This window comes from Equus przewalskii, chromosome 6 (genome assembly GCF_037783145.1).
Source record: "Equus przewalskii isolate Varuska chromosome 6, EquPr2, whole genome shotgun sequence".
Lineage (NCBI taxonomy): Eukaryota > Metazoa > Chordata > Mammalia > Perissodactyla > Equidae > Equus > Equus przewalskii.
Window position 1 is genome coordinate 93,538,960 of NC_091836.1, and position 16,483 is coordinate 93,555,442.

At 40.5% G+C, this 16,483-nt stretch overlaps 1 long non-coding RNA gene across 1 annotated transcript; it reads left to right on the forward strand.

Annotated features, from left to right (window-relative positions):
- Positions 1–412: 412 nt before the first annotated feature.
- On the forward strand, positions 413–2,041 carry LOC139084022 (uncharacterized). Its single transcript, XR_011541305.1, has 3 exons — positions 413–531; positions 1,506–1,606; positions 1,908–2,041. It is a non-coding gene; the product is annotated as an uncharacterized lncRNA (long non-coding RNA).
- Positions 2,042–16,483: the final 14,442 nt, after the last annotated feature.

The following is a 16,483-nucleotide window of genomic DNA, read 5'->3' on the forward strand; positions in this document are numbered from 1 at the left end:
GCCGTTCTACGTGTGATGAGCAGGGCTGTCTGAAGGGATGTTCTACAACGAGGGAAATGTTCATATCTGCGCTATCTAATAGGGTAGCCACTAGCTGCATGTGGCTAAGGAGCACTTGCAATGTAGCTAGTGTAACCGGGGAACTGCCTTTTTAATTTTATTTCATTTGAATTTAAATAGGCATGTGTTGCTGCTGGCTACAGTGCTCAACAGCGCAGCCAAGAAGCCTCAAAGACAAATAAGCCTAATGGTGCCTAAAGACAGCACCATCATTGCCACCACCATTATCATCACTGCTGTCCTCACAGTCATGACCACCACCACCACCACCATCAGCAGCAGCAGCAGCAGCAGCATCATTCTGATCACTGCCACACGAGCTCTGCCAACCATCGCTGGATTGCTGCAGCAACTTAAGTGATCTGTCTGCTTTCATTCATGCTTCCCTCCAATCTGTTATAACCAGAGCGACCCTGAGAAAGGCACATGTGATCTTACCACTGCTCAGCTTAAAATCCTGTGTAGAGTAAGGTACAACTGCCTTAACAAGGCGCACATACTCCCTTTCACACCGCTTAACTGGATTTCACATGACTTCAATCCCTGCTTATTTCTCCAGACTTGTCTCTAATCTAATTTTTCTGTGTATTCTGTATTTCAGGTAGGTAGAATTCTTATTTCTGTGCCCTCAATCTACAATGCGTTTTTGTTTTAGTTTTTAGTCTCTAGGCCTGCATAACCTTTATTTCCTCTTCCTAGAGATTCTCTTCTCCCTAATTTTCTGGCTAAATCTGAGCCATCCTGGAAGTCTCAGGTTAAAGGGCACATCTTCCACACAGCCTCACCTGAATCCCTTGGGCTCAGGAGGTGAGGTGTTTTAGTTCTTTGCTCCTAGAGGACCTGGACTTAGCTTATTATAGAACTCACCAGGCTTTATTGCAACTACTTGTTTAATGTCAGTCATCCCCACTAGCCTGTGAGTTTCATGAGACTTCAGAACTTGCCTATCTTTTTCAACCAAGGTATTTCTTATACCTAGGATTCTGCCAGGCACAAAATGGGTATTTCATAAGTGCTGGCTAAGTGGGTGAACGAAGAATGCATGATCCACTGAGGATCAGCCCCAAATTTACCCACCACCACTACTATCCTCTGTCATCTGTAGAGTGTCGCAGGCTCTATCCTGTCCTCTATGCACTTTTTTCAAACTCCTCTACTTTCTAGGTTAATCTGACTAACAAATTACTATTGTTGTTTACTAATGGCTATAAACTACCTCCTTCAGGAAAAATATCTACGTCTAAACAAGGCTAATGGAGATTCATTGATTAAATGGGAAACATTATCCTAAATGGAAATTTCTTACAATTGACAAGTGGGTGGGAAAGAAAGCTGAGGGCAAGAAGGCCTCTGATGCTCACTGTTTAAGTCATTGTCTGCCTCTAAGTGGTCACCTACTCTGCTTATTTTTAAGTCTGGCCTTAGACTTTTGTCTTTCTGAACAGATGTTGAAAGTGGGGATTATCTGTGGAGACTTCAAGGATGCTTCGATTGGAAACACCAGTTTAATTGGAAGAGGGTTATGGTTCAGCATGATGAAACAAAGGTGGGCATTGCAAATGAGAGATACGGAAAGAATGCACATTTGGAGCGGGAGACAGAGGGTCTGGGGAAGGAACTGTTTGTTACTGAACACAGACTACGGACCAGGTTCTATAAGGGGGCTTTTTCACACATTACTCCATTGAATACTCACAACCACTAATATCTTCCCCAGTTTACAGCTGAAAGAACTGATGCTCACAGAGGTCAAACAACTCTAAATTGGCATAGAGAGTAAAGGAGTCAAACTCCATCCTGCGTGCCTACCAGTACTCACATCATTACTTTATGCTTCCTTTCAACAGAACAACAGAACCAAATCAAATTGGAAGAACGGCCATCAGAACAGTAAGTCTAGAGATTGTTCTCTGAGCTGGATGAAAGTGAAAAATGAGAAACAGAAGAAAACAAAATTGTTCATTTGAGACTATGACACTTAGTAACAGAAATGAAAGACCCAGTTTTCTAGGGAAAGGCCTACCTCCTGCATGGATGGAACAAGAGACCACTCGCAGAATGGGATTTGAAGGTAAATAAAGCAAAGCTTTCAATCACTCTCACCAACTTGCGTGCCTCATCCCCTCGGACATTCTCTGTCAGAGTCACTCCATTGACTAGAAAGAGTCTTGTTAAAATACTGGACTTATGCTGTATGCGATCAATCTATATAAAGGTAACATGCCGACATTTGTCTGATACCACCCTTAGTAAACACCTGTTACTTTTGCCTGCCACAATCCTCTCCCTTCTTTTGGTCACAGGACATGAAATTTCCTTGGGGACACTATGCCTCTTCCATTTTCAATCCATGTAGTTAAAGTAGGACTGACTCACCTTCTGCTTCTAAAGGAAAGCGTTTGGTCCACATCTGTCAATTACTATTGGGAATTCTTAGAGAATCTAGCCCTCTGAGTGGTGAAGATATGGGCATACGACCACCCAAGCTGGGTCAATGAGAGTACTACCCAGGACTTCACTACATCAACTGGGAAATGATTGACCCACTACAGTTTCTAAGCTGGTGGGTTGTAAGCTTAAAGCTTTTGGTGATTGCTTCTGTCACTAGATCCTGAGAGCCAACCTGAGAAATGAGGCAATACCAAGGAGCACGAAGTTGAGAAGTAAAGAAAGACAGATGATTGATGACAAAATGGCACTATCTGGACTCAATTATGCCTGAAACTGTACTTTAAGAAATGTGTACTGACATCTATTTGACTGGCTTTTTTTTTTTCCTTACATGGTTTTAATCACTTGTAGCAGAAAGAGTCCTAGTGCAAGTCCATAAGGGAAAAATTTCACTGTTTGCAAAAAATAACATTTCTAGAGCACCTGAAATTTAGAAACCATTTCCACATATATGCTTCTGTTTAGTTCTCATGATAGATCTGTAAAGCTGTTAATTTTGTCCACCTTGTTAAAAGATAATTAAGCTCAAAGATAATCATTTACCCAAGAACCCAGAACTAGTATGTGGTGGGACTTGGTCTAATCATTTATTCTTTTTGACAAATATTTAGGGAGTACCAACTCTGTGCCAGATGCTTGCTGATTGCTTGGACAGCAACAACAAACAATAGAGAGAACTGACATCATGTTGCACTCACTCTATGCCAGACACTGTTCTCATCACTTGCCCCACATTCACCTACTTAAACTTGACAATAGCCCTTTGAGGCAGATAGTATTATTACCGGCCTCCATTTTTTTCACAAAGACAATTTTTTAGAGCAGTTTTAGATTCACAGATAAAACAGAGATTTCCCATATACCTTCCTGCCCCCTCACATGCATGGCCTCCCCCATTATCAATATCCCCCACTGCAGTGGTACCTTTGTCACAATTGATGAACCTACATTGACACATCATTATCATCTCGAATCCACAGTTTGCATTAGAGTTTACCTTGGTGTTATACAAATGCATAATGACACATATCCTTAGCACACCCATTTTAGAGATGTAGAAACTGAGGAAAGGTGAGAACAGAGGGCTTGTGAATATAATGGTAAGGAGTAGAGCCCAGGTACGGACCCCAGAGCCATCCATCTATCCTCCTAACCACTGCTCTAGTGGTCCTCAAAGTGCCAGACCCCCCTGGCGTCTTTGAGACCCTTCCATGAGATCCATGAGGTCAAAGAAATTTTTATAATAACATTACAACATTATTTGCCTTTTTCACCATGCTGACCATTGCTGACCATTTCACCATGCTGACATTTGCACTCATGGTTCAGAATAACAGTGGGTAAAATCAACACAGTGGCACCAAACTTCACTAATAGTCATTGTGTTCACACACACAAAAACATTCTTGTGTGTGTGATATGATAATGTGTGTGTATATGATAGTGGTCTTGAGGAAAACCACTTGTGTGATTGTTTGAATTGGAAGATGAACTAGCAACATTTTTCATGGAACACTATTTTTATTTGAAAGAATAAGAGTCAAATTAAGCTTACTCACACTTGGATATTTTATAGATAATTTCTGAAAAATGAATAAAGTCAACTTATCAAAATTTGGGGAATGCAGCGAAAGCAGTGCTTAGCAGGAAATGTATCACACTGAATAAACATATGAGAAAGAAGAAAGATTAAATTCCACAGTCTAAGTGTCAACCTTAGAAAACTAGACAAAGAAGAGCAAATTAAATCCAAAGTAAGCAGAAGACAAGAATAAAAATTAGAGCAGAAATCAATGAAATTGTAAACAGGAAACAAAAAAAGAAAATAGGGCCAGCCCTGGTAGCCGAGTGGCTAAGTTCAGCATGATCTGCTTTGGTGGCCTGGGTTCAGTGCCTGGGCACAAACCTACACCACTGGTCAGTGGCCATGCTGTGATGGCATCCCGCATACAAAATAGAGGAAGATCGGCCCAGATATTAGCTCAGGGAGAATCTTCCTCGGCAAAAAGAGGAGGATTGGGAATGGATGTTAGCTCAGGGTGTATCTTCCTCAGAAAAAAAAAAAAGAAGAAGAAGAAAATAAATGAAATCAAAAGCCAGTTCTCTGAAAAGATCAACAGAATCAATAATCCTCTAGCCAGGCTAAGACAAAAGAAAGAGGAGAGACAAATTACTAATATCAGAAATGAAAGAGTGGACATTACTACGGATCCCATGGACATTAAAAGGATAATAAAGATTATAAACAACTCTGTGACACAAATTTGATAACCTAGATGAAAGAAACCAATTTCTTCAAAGACACAATTTGACAAACCCACAAGAGAAGGAAAAACCAATTTGAACAGGCTTATATCTGTTGAAGAAATTGAATCAATAATGAATAACCTTCCAAAACAGAAAGCACCAGGCCCAGCTGGGTCACTGGCAAATTCTACCAAACATTTAAGGAAGAAATTATACCAATTCTAGACAATCTCTTTCAGAGGCTAGAAGCAGAGGGAACACTTCCTAACATATTCTATGAGGCCAGCATTACCCTAACACAGATACCAGACAAAGACATTACAAGAAAATAAAACTACAGGTCAATATCTCTCCTGAACATAGATGCAAAAATCCTTAACAAAATATTAGATCAGTGGTTGCAAGGGATTGGTGGGGGAGGGCTGAATAGGTCAAACCTAGAGGATTTTCAGGGCAGTGAAGATACTCTAAATGATGCCATACTAACGGATACCTGACGTTATACATTTGTCCAAACCCATAGAATGTACAACACCAAGAGTGAGCCCTAATGTAATCTATGGACCTTGGGTAGTTACGATGTTCCAGGGTGGTTTCATCAACTGGAACCCAGGTGCCACCCTGGCGAAGGATGTTGACAGTGGGGGGCTGGGTGTATGTGCGGGCAGGGAATATATGTGTCTTCCCTGCAGTTTTACTATGATCCTAAAACTGCTCTAAAAAAATAAGATCTTAATAAAAAGAATTTAAAAAAAATGAAGTGATCCTGTCACTACAAGACAAGCAGCTGACAGTATTTGTTGCCATTCATTTAAGCTTTCAAGAGAAAATTAGGAGTTAGAAAAACTTGTATATGTCACTGTGAGCTTAATAGCTTTCTAATACTTAAAAATTGTTCTCACGACATTAGTGGAGATATGAACAAATGAGACTTTGTGATATTCTGTCATAAACTATGTCAGTATTTGAAAGATATGCATAACGAGTTAAGCAGTATCGATTTAGATGGTCAATGAATGATATTACAAAACAATTCAGAGATAAAAGATGCTTTCAAAGGGCAAGACCAATGAATTATAATGTAACAGCTAATGAGAAGTTCATTGATATGGTTTCAAATTCCATTTTACAGCTAAACTTTAGGGAACTACCGCTCGTCAACTTTCGGTGTACCAGCAAGGAAGACAGTGTGCAATATTTTGATTTTTTTATGTTCTTCAACCAGAATAGGACATCACAACAAACTGAATGCAGAAGCCTATGTGGCAATGGAGCTCTCTTTTACTAAGCCAGACATTACAGAGATTTGCAAAAATATAAAACGAGTCCTGAGACAAAAAATTTGAGAGCTATGACACTGTCTATTCCACTTCTCGAAAATAAAACAGATGTGCTTACAGTTCTGCCCTCAAGTAATTTCTCTCTTAGAGGGAAGGGAAAGCTTAAAAACAGGTTAACATACAAATTTTAAAAATACTTACAGTTGGAGAAAAATGCTTTGGAGTAAATACAGCCAGGATTATGATGATGATAACTAGAGAGAGCATAAGAAGGGTGCTACTTTAACTGGGCTGGTCAGGGAGGGTCTCCTTGGAGAAGTGACAATAAGCTGAGATGTGAAGGATGAGAAGATGTCAGCAGTGCAATAAGCTAAGCTCAGAGAACAGTGATTTGGGCATGGGGAATAGCAGTGCAAAGACCCTGAGGCAGTAAAACGTTTGGACTAGATTCCAGCATTGCATCATTCCAAAGCCCATGCTTCACTTGCCTTCTCATAAACCACAACTGATTTCTCTTCGGCCAGCTATGCTCTGGCCCTTGGAACAGTCCATCTGGAAAATGGAGCGGAGATTGTTTTGATACTTCCTAAACGACAGCTTCGTATTCAGTTAGTTGGCAGGTTAATCAGGCGCTTGCAGACAGCCTCCCCTTGCTCTAAGGAGTAGAGCTCTCAGGAGCAACGCCGGGCAGCAGTGCCAGGAAACCACTGTTGCAAGAAGTAGGAACAGGGTGGAATTTAATTTTACAGGGAGACGACTTAAATGGGACCTATAAATTATGCAGCTCTTTTTCTATACCTTGGCCTCAGCCTGGAATTTTTCAAAATAAATTATTTGAGCCAATTTCACTGTGGTTGCAAATATTACATCGTGCTCTGTGGTCTCTGAAGCTTGTGTCTTTTGCTGACCTGGCATTTTAAAAAGCTGCGGAGACCTCCTGAACACAGTGGTGATTCCCAGTGAAAGTGTTCTTGCTTTTCCCACTCCCCAAGACACTTACGGAGGGTTTAGAGGAAGAAAGCTGAACGACACCTGTGGAGTAAGTGAAGGAAACAAGAAGCATTATTTCACTAAATGATGGGATTTCCTTATATTTCCAAAAGTCAGAAAGTAATATATCACCTCTCCTTCTGGAGTCAGACTTTATGAAGCAGTGATTGTGCAAACACGAAGGGAACACCCGAGTCACTATCCCAGCGCACACTTCTCTGTGGAGGCACTAGAGCGGACGCATTGGAGACCAGGAAGAGGAAGCTGCACACTGGTCAGCATGACCCCAAACAGATGGGTGGCCAGGACAGGTCCCGCAACCAGCAATTTGATTTGTAGGCGACATCTCTGATAACAGCCTTGCAGTGAAAAGAGCCTGTGTTCACAGCTGGATGTCCTGTAGGGGAACCACAAGGACTTTCTCCCCATGATCCATGATGAGACAAGTGACCTCAGGCTTCTCTTCCGTCCTTATTCTCAGAGTTTCAGTTATTACCCTTAGGCCAGTGACTCAAATATTTATTTCCTTCCTTTTCAATTGTATACTGGATGTTTCACCACATAACCACACATACAAAATCAAACCACATATCCAAAATCATTGCCATTGCCCTGCCCTCAAGGTTGATGTCATCTTCTCTCTTCCCATTTTTGCACATCGCTGCTTTTATTTTCCAGTTTTTGGGAGTCAAAACCTGGAAGCTATTGATGGTTTGTATACTTTATTGCTCACATTGAACCTGCCAATACCACACTGTAATATATATGTTTGGGGGAACCGACATGTAAGCCTTGATCCGGGAGAGCCTAGAGCTTGTAAGCTGCAAGGCAGCCGTCCTAACATGATCCGAGGAAGTCACCTGAATCCAGCTGGGCTTGATTCTCTGTTCCAGAACAGAAAGTTGTGAGAGAGCAACTCCTAGATGAGACTCCGTGGAGTGAAAATCACCTGAATAGAAACACCGTAAAGAGGAGATTCATGAATTTCAATTTGCTAAACTCTCTGAAATGGACTTGGAATTTTAAGTTTTTCCTGAAGAGTTTGCTATCTCAGTTATCCCTTTAAAATGTCTTTCATTCTCCTTCCAACCACTACCTGCCATCCTTACCACCACTAGAATCTAAGTTTGTATCATCTCACACATGTTTTATTCGTATACTCCTAGGAGTTTTCTCTGTTTGTAATCTTTCCCCATTCCAAGCCATCCTGTAACTGTGACTGTCCATGGCTATCTATTGCTTAGAAATCTACAAAGCCTCCCTTCTTCTACTGTATCAACTCCAAGGCCCTGGATGAACTGAGTAACTGTTAGTTAAGGCAGCTCCGGTTTTAATGACTTCTCAAAGTGCGTCCTTCAACTTGATCAGCTGTGGAATCCCACAGTATGGACACAATTATTCCTGCTGTTACAGCTTTGAGCAAGCTTTTCCTCCTTTGGAGAATGTCTTCCTCACTTCTCTCCTCACTTCTTTGTATTTTCTCTAACTTTTTTGTATTTTTATGAAAAGCCAAGAATCATTATGAAAAAATCAGTCTATGAAAGAGAGAGATAAGGCACCTAAACTATTATAAAGATGGATACCCAGTTATAGTGTAGAGGAATTTGTTTTAGTGCAATAGTGGTTGAGCTACTCATATTATCCGTTTATTCAATGTTTTTCTCCAGGAACTTGTGCCAGAGTCTTGGGTAGAAGCAGTGGTTAACAATAAAAGAAATTCTGCTAAAATTTTGATTGAGACCTTGAATGCTATGCCCTCTAGTCTATAGAGGGCCTGGCAGAATAAAGAATAAACTTAAGAAAGGATGACTGGAATATTGTGGATGCACACAGTAGGAGGCAGAAAGCTGACGAGTCACATCAGGAAGGGAGGAGAAGCCAAGAAAACAACAGATGTGACAAACATCCTGACTCACAATGTCTGAGTGAAGTGAAATGGCTGGCACCGGGACGTGGCAGGGGAAATTGCTACATTCCCTGCATGCACTACACTTGCCTGAGGAAATGGCAAAAATTCCAATGTTAGCTGAGAGGAGTGAATTCACAAGCCCCAAGTTACTCTCTGGGGACTCCATAAACTAGCTGGGAAGGAACAAAATTCAAAGAGACTAAAGTTCCCATGATTCTCATAATTGTGTAGTGAGAATAGAATTAGAGAAATTCAGCTTCGCTACTGTGTTTGTGAAGTGATTTAACCCAGAAGCTAATGCAGCGTAGGAAACCCAAGTGTGATCTTCACTCTGGGTGACTGCATGTCCCAATTGCCAGGGGTTTCCCTACTGTGTTTGCACCTCCAGTAACTCAGAAAATGTCCCCATATGAAAGAAAAATTATAATTTTTCACCCAATTTTTCCTTCCATCCTACAATAGTCACATTTTGAAATGCAAGATGTTCAACTCTGATCACGCTGAAGACCCCAAATTCACAGGTCCAGTGAGCTTCAACTTCAGGGCTCTTGTCTTAACACTGGGAAGAAACTTATGGAGATGGGTGCTGATTCTTGGGCTGATAGGACTTTTCTTTTCAACTTCTCAATAGATGCAAAGTTCAGAATCTCTTCTGCTCTTGTCCTACATTCAAAGTGATTTTCTCTATTCTCACCTTTTGTTTTCTTCTCCTTTTCACCTTCAAAGCCAGTGAGGTGACATCGTTGGGGCGGTAAACAATCACGATCACCACTAGTGTCCCTTACGTTGTTACAGCAGAAGTTTGCTAAACTCATTCCCCTTTGTTACACCATTAGAACACCGCAACAATCTTGCAGCTAAGAAGGGTTTATCCACCATTTTACAGATGAGGAAGTCATGCTCCGGGATAGCACAGGAGTTCTCAAGTTGTTCCTCTCAAAGAAGCAGTGTGGGGAATCTGAGGCGAGGCCTCACAATTTTAGTCCTGATTTCTTTCCACTATATAAGGTTGCCTGGAAAGTTTCCCCACGGTTTCCACCATTCTGAGCACTTGGAGGGGAAACTTCTGTAAATTCTGCACGTTTCATCCTGTCACACACAAGTCGTCACTTAGTTCTCAGGAACAGCAAGCCTTGTAAGGGCCCAGTGACGAGCTCAAAAATTACTTTTCTAGTCTATAGTTCAACAATTTTTTAAGTTACTTAGTATTTTCAGGTCTATCTTCAGTCTACTACGAATTACTCTGCGTCTGTTCCACACACCTTCAAGGTGCAGGAGATATATATATATATATGTGTGTGCTATATATGTATAAAGAACTAGTACACTGGAGGTATGTCTCCTTACTGGTGTCTGCCAAGCAGCCTTATACAAACATTGTGTGGTTTACATGGGCCAGAGTTTTTGAGCTCCATGGATAAACAAGCATCTCCAACAGTGCCACACTTGAGAAGACATGGTGTACAGCGTGAGAAGATGAGCTTTGTCAGGATTTCACCAAGTACTTCTTGGTTTCTCTTAAGTATATCCTCAACTCCTATTAATATTAATGGATATTCCACATGTTTTAGGAGAAAAAAAGTATATTCTTTGGCATAGGAGAAACATAAGAGACTGAACTCCTGAGAAATTCTGATGGCAAGGAATAAAAGTGGAGCACAGTTTCAAGTTGAGTTGTTCTGGGCAAAATGTGCTAGTAGGTTTCTGGGACAATTTTATTTCTTGGACAACAGGGACAAGGAAATGAAGACCTCACTCTCCTCACTTCATTGCACGTGATACTTGATGACCCCGGTAAGGCTCCTTTCTTATTTCATGTAATTGCATTCATTTTATTAGCGTACCCACCTTCATCCCCGCCACAGTCGTTTCCCTACCACCCCCACCTTTAAGGTGAATCCATTCTAAAGTTTCAGTGTGGTCTTAGATATGTATGTATCCCTGAACAAAATATAGCATTATTTTAGGCGTATATGTTTTAGACAAAAATGATTGGCTTCTAGGTCTTGTTTCAAATCTCTCTTCTTTTAAAACTCGAGACTTTTTTATTGCAGTAACGTTGGTTTATAACATTATGTAAATTTCAGGTGTACATAATTATATTTTTATTTCTATGTAGACTACGTCATGTTCACCACTCAAGGTCTAATTACCCTCCGTCACTGTACACATGTGCCCTGTCACCTCTTTCGTCCTCTTCCCTCCCCTTCTGCTCTTATAACCACCAGTCTAATCTCTGTCTCTATGTGTTTGATTGCTGTTGTTGTTTTAATCTTCTACTTATGAGTGAGATCATACAGTATTTGACTTTCTCTTTCTGACTTATTTCACTTAACGTAATACCCTCAAGGTCCATCCATGTTGTTGCAAATGGCAAGATTTCATCTTTTTTTTGATAGCTGAGTAGTAACTCAAGACTTCTTTTCCTTAAATCTATCAATGTTGTTGTCATCAATCTAATTCATTTCTTCCAACTGCTGCATGGTAGTCCATCACTGCAAATGTATCCATTGCATTTTGCTTATCCATATCTGCAGTAATTGACTTCCAGGTCACCCTGTTTCTCTAAACAGTGCCCTGATGAACTTCCTAATAGCTGTCCTCTTATGGAGCTGCAGGAGAGTTTCTGTCGCATATACTTATAGGAGGAGGAATATTTGTTTGTGAGAGATACAGTAACTTATTTCACTAGGTCATGCCAAATTACTATCCAGAAAGGGTCCCACTGGCTACACATTCATTAGCAGAGCACAAGGATCCCTCACAGTCTCAAGAGCACTTGGTATAACCCAATTTTATATTTCTGTTAAGCTGATGGGTGTGAAGTTATTGTTTTAATTCATATTTCAAAGATCACCATAAATTTGTGTATCTCATCATAAAGTTATGTTGTGTTTCATTTCCCATTTTTGATTTTTTATTTATATATTTACTTTCTTTTTTCTTTTTTTATTTTTCTAGTTGATTTTCTACTATATTCAAATATTATTCTCTTATCAATAAACCACTCATCTGCTAACTTTGTCTGTAGGGTCCTCTGCTGAAGAGAAGTCTAAATTTTGATTTAGTCAATTCAATCCATTTTCCTCCTTAAAGTTTGTGCTGTTTTACTGTTGTTTAAGAAATGCTTTCCTGTCTGAAGTTTGCAACAATATTTTCCTACATTTTTTCTGTTGGCTATTGGTTTTGTAAGTCAATTTTTCATATTTAGCTTTTCACTTACTTATGGTTTATATTTGTATAATGTATGAGGTAGGGATCCAACTGCATTTTTCTCCATATAGTGAGTCTTTTTTTCCCAGGAACATGCACTAAAAATATACTCTTTCCCCAGTGATATTTTTATGCCTCCTGTATCATACAAAAATATATATGTGTAAATTATCTGTGTGCATGTGATATTTGTTTCAGTATTCTCTGTTTTATTTCACAAATCCATTTGCCTATGAGAATACCAGCGCCACAGTTTTTATTAATACATTCTTATAGTTTTCCTTAATACTTGGTTATTCTTAAAGCTCCAATTTACTCTTTTTGTAGTAGTCTTTACTATTCTTGAAAGCTTATCTTTCATATACACTTTAGAATCAGTTTTCAAGTACACCCCAAAAGGTTTGCTGTAATTTTGACAAAAGTTCTTGCACAAGATGAAATGGTATCCAGGACATTCACGGTGTGATTGGTCTTCTGTAGGAGCAAGGAGAGTCCATTTGAAGTAACAGAAAGAAGACAGAGCATATGGACACTGATGCCGGCGGTAGCAGACTAAGCGGTAGGAAGATGAAAGTGAGAAGGCTATTGGAATTTTGAGAAGAGAGGTGATGGTCTAAAATGGGGGGAAGCTGCCATCTGACGGTAGAGTAGAATGGGTTTAAAAATAGTCATTCACATAATTTAAAGTGCAAAAGGATCACCAGGAAGCTTACTATTCAGATTCCTGTGGTCCACTCCCAGATGATTGTGCAACAGTTGTGGATCATACTTGGAGAAGATTTGAGTGAGTAAGAATCAAACGGGGCAGCAGGGGATGCCGTTCTCTAGATTTGGGGCAGCATAAGAGCCATAGATTCTAAGGGGTGTGGTTCTCTCCAAGACTTGGGAAAGATGAAAAGGCAGGTATGTGGATTTCATTTCTAGGCAGGAAGGAAATCTAGACATCAGCAGCTATAGTCAGATATATGTGTAGGACAGGATAAGCTGTGGCACCAAGATGTGATGTCAAAGTCATTTGAAAGATAGAGTTCAATGCAAAATAAGCCCATAGTGCAAACAGGTGTCAACCCGAAAGTCCAGGGTGATAAAAACCAAATAGGAAGCAATCAAAGTCAAGTGGACACAGCAAGATGGAGAACACAGCTTGAGAGACAAGAAAAGAGAAATGAAATGAAATGTAGAAACTGAGAACTTTTTATGGCATTTCCCAACTTGCCCATCAATTAGGAGGGCACTGTAGGAATCCCAGTCTGGTCAGCAGTGGCTTCTAAACAGAAGCTGCTTTAAGCCTCAGGTCCATGTAAATTGTGCCTCTCAGATCTGTGCAGTGTACAATTTGCACAACCAGAGATGGCATCTCAAGGGTAATTCTAGAATCAGAGACCCAAAGGTGTCCCTTGAGGTGAGTGCAGAGACCCCTGCCATCAGCTGAATGCATTCCCAAGGGTACTTTTCCTTCTTTTCATAGGCTAGACCTGAAATCTACTTTTAAAAGTAAAATTTATTAATAACTAATGAATGCCAGCCATTTTTTAAGTGTTTTACATGAGTTTTTGTTTAAAACTCACAACAAACTCATGATGTTGATACAAGGACTACTGCACAGCAAACAGAGATACAGACTAAACATATAAAGAAATAAATGAAAATTCTATTATTTTAGTTACTATGACACATGACCTGCTAGAGAAATATGAATTCAACTTAAACCTGAGTGAGAGGAAAAGCATAGCAGAATGTGAATAGTTGAATAATGATAGGCTTTAGGAAATATATAAAATAAATAAGAGTGAAAACATTAAAAAACTGTCTTATTTGGGGCTGGCCCGGAGGCTCAGAGGTTAAGTTCACAAATTCCACTGCCGCAGCCTGGGGTTCACCGCTTTGGATCCCAGGTGCAGACATGGCACTGCTTGGCAAAAGCCATGCTGTGGTAGGCGTCCCATATATAAAGTAGAGGAAGATGGGCACGGATGTTAGCTCAGGGCCAGTCTTCCTCAGCAAAAAGAGGAGAATTAGCAGCAGATGTTAGCTCAGGGCTAATCTTCCTTAAAAAAAAATGCAAAACTGTCTTATTTATGGAAACCCTATAGAGTTGGCAAGAGTCTTTAGCTTAAATTTGTTTTTAAAGGGACTTCTGCACAGTTTCAACGTTGTTTCTAGTGGCATGACTTGTCACAAGTCATTTTCATTCCTCAGAAACCTATGGTGGCAATTAGAAGTCAGGAAATTGGGCAAATTAAAATTAAACCAAATTAAAATTCTTGTTGAGCAAGACAAGTAAGTATAAACAGAAAGGGAGCCAAATGTGCCCCGTGTAGATACTTTTCTGACTCATTTGCTTACATACATTCTGCTTATCCCCTGATTTCTTCCCTTTCCTGAAATGGAGATCAGAGGCCTGGAGAACACTATTTCATCAAGCATGCCAGGGTATTTGATTAAGCCAATATGTTCCGCAAATATATTGATTGCTCATCTTGACACGGGAGAAGTTGTGATAAGTTCTGAGTTTCAAAAATATCACAAATTATCAATATCACACAGAAATGAAGAAAAAACTAGTACCTTCATCAGATTTGAGCAAGTATAGCTGGTTCAAAAACAGCTTGAGAGGCTCGATTGAACAGGAGTCTCTTTTTGTGTTAAAAAATAATCCTGGGTGAAACTTAGCAAACCACAAGAATGACCGCCCAGCTGTGGAAGCTCTCGGAAGTTCTGAGCCATTGCACATGTTGATGGTTGATCACTGCATATGCTTGATAGGATTCAAAGTGCATAAGGCGCTGTCTTATCAGAGTCCTCCCGACCAGGGAGATGAAATAACGAGCAGGCGAGATTTTTACAAGGAAGACTAATATTATTTTTGGCATTGATTAGAAAGGCAAATGTGACATGATGAGAAATCTCCAGATGAAAAGTGAGAAGTTCTGAGTTCAAGTTCTGACTCCGTCACTATCAGCCATGTAGGTCTCAGTTTTCTCGACTATCAACTGAAGCTGTTGAATTTTATTATCCTGAGTTTGGGGTAGTCTGACATAGGATTAAGGACTCAGGCTATGGAATCCAACTTGACTCTGGATTTGAAGTAGTCCTCCCTTGCCAAGAAACTGAGTATAACTCACCTTAAAACTCACTGTTAAGTAAAAGCACTAGCGTATCCAGGATTGGAAGCCAAACCAGTCACCAGGATGAAAGGCACGTCCCTCCAGCGCTGACCTTCAGTTGGCATGCTGCTGCATGTTTGTACCATAGTTAAAATATTGAAATACTTCCTTTGGTCTGAAAAAGTCTCTGCCCCAAGCCAGCCCACAGACCTCCCCACAATCTAGCAACTAAAGGACACAAACTTGGCATAGCAAGGGACTTCCAGGACAGTGATCGGGGGCTAGCCACAGTGTCCATTCTGATTGTTTGGTGTCCACGCTAAACCAGCTACTAAATATTTTTGTTAGTACGTTGCTTCTACCCCAGTGAATAGGGCATCCTCTGGTTCTTTTGCTAACCAACCGAGGCTCAGCCACAAGAAACCAAGGGAGGAGTGAGGGTTTTCCTTCTGTAGATCACTCCCACGCAACCCTCCCACTTTACCTGCAGCTCCTCCCAGGAAAAGGAAGCAGGTGTAACAAACCTGAGCCTGAGTTTCCCTCAGCAAGAAGCTATGAAGTGTGTGGTTCAGCATGTCACGGGGTATTTCTGTTTAAAGCAACGTGGTGAGGTGAATGTGCACAGGGTTTGGTGCTAAGGAGATCTGGATCCAAACTCTGTTTCTACTTGTTTACCAGCTACCTATCTCGAGCAACTTATTTACACTTTTCTAGGCTTCTGTTCCTTCATCTATAAAATTTCAATAATAATCAGAATGGCCAACATCTATTCTGCAGTTACTAGGTGATGAATGGTTTATACAAATCCTCTTATTTGCCCCTCACACTAACCCTATGGGGTAGGTAGTCTTTCCTTCCCATTTTACGGTGAGGGAAGCAAAATTCAGAGGCTTGAGTAGCTTTCCATTGGTCTAGATCCCACAGCTATTAATGGGAGAGCCAGAATGTGGACCAGTTAGTCTGATTCTTGAGCTCATGCTCTCAAACCCTGCTGCAAATAATGCAAACTGCTCTCTAGGGGAGCTATTATCGTAATGGTCACCAGATCTCTAAGAACAAGAATCTTATTTCCTAACAAGTGCTAATATGTTTATAGCCACAACAGAGCTAGCCCTCTGAAAACTACCCTAGAAAATGTAGGCTGTCTGTTTATCATCTCTCTAGGCTATCTTCCAGCTGGATCATTCCCCAACGATGTCAAGCATCACATCTTCAGAAGCTCCATA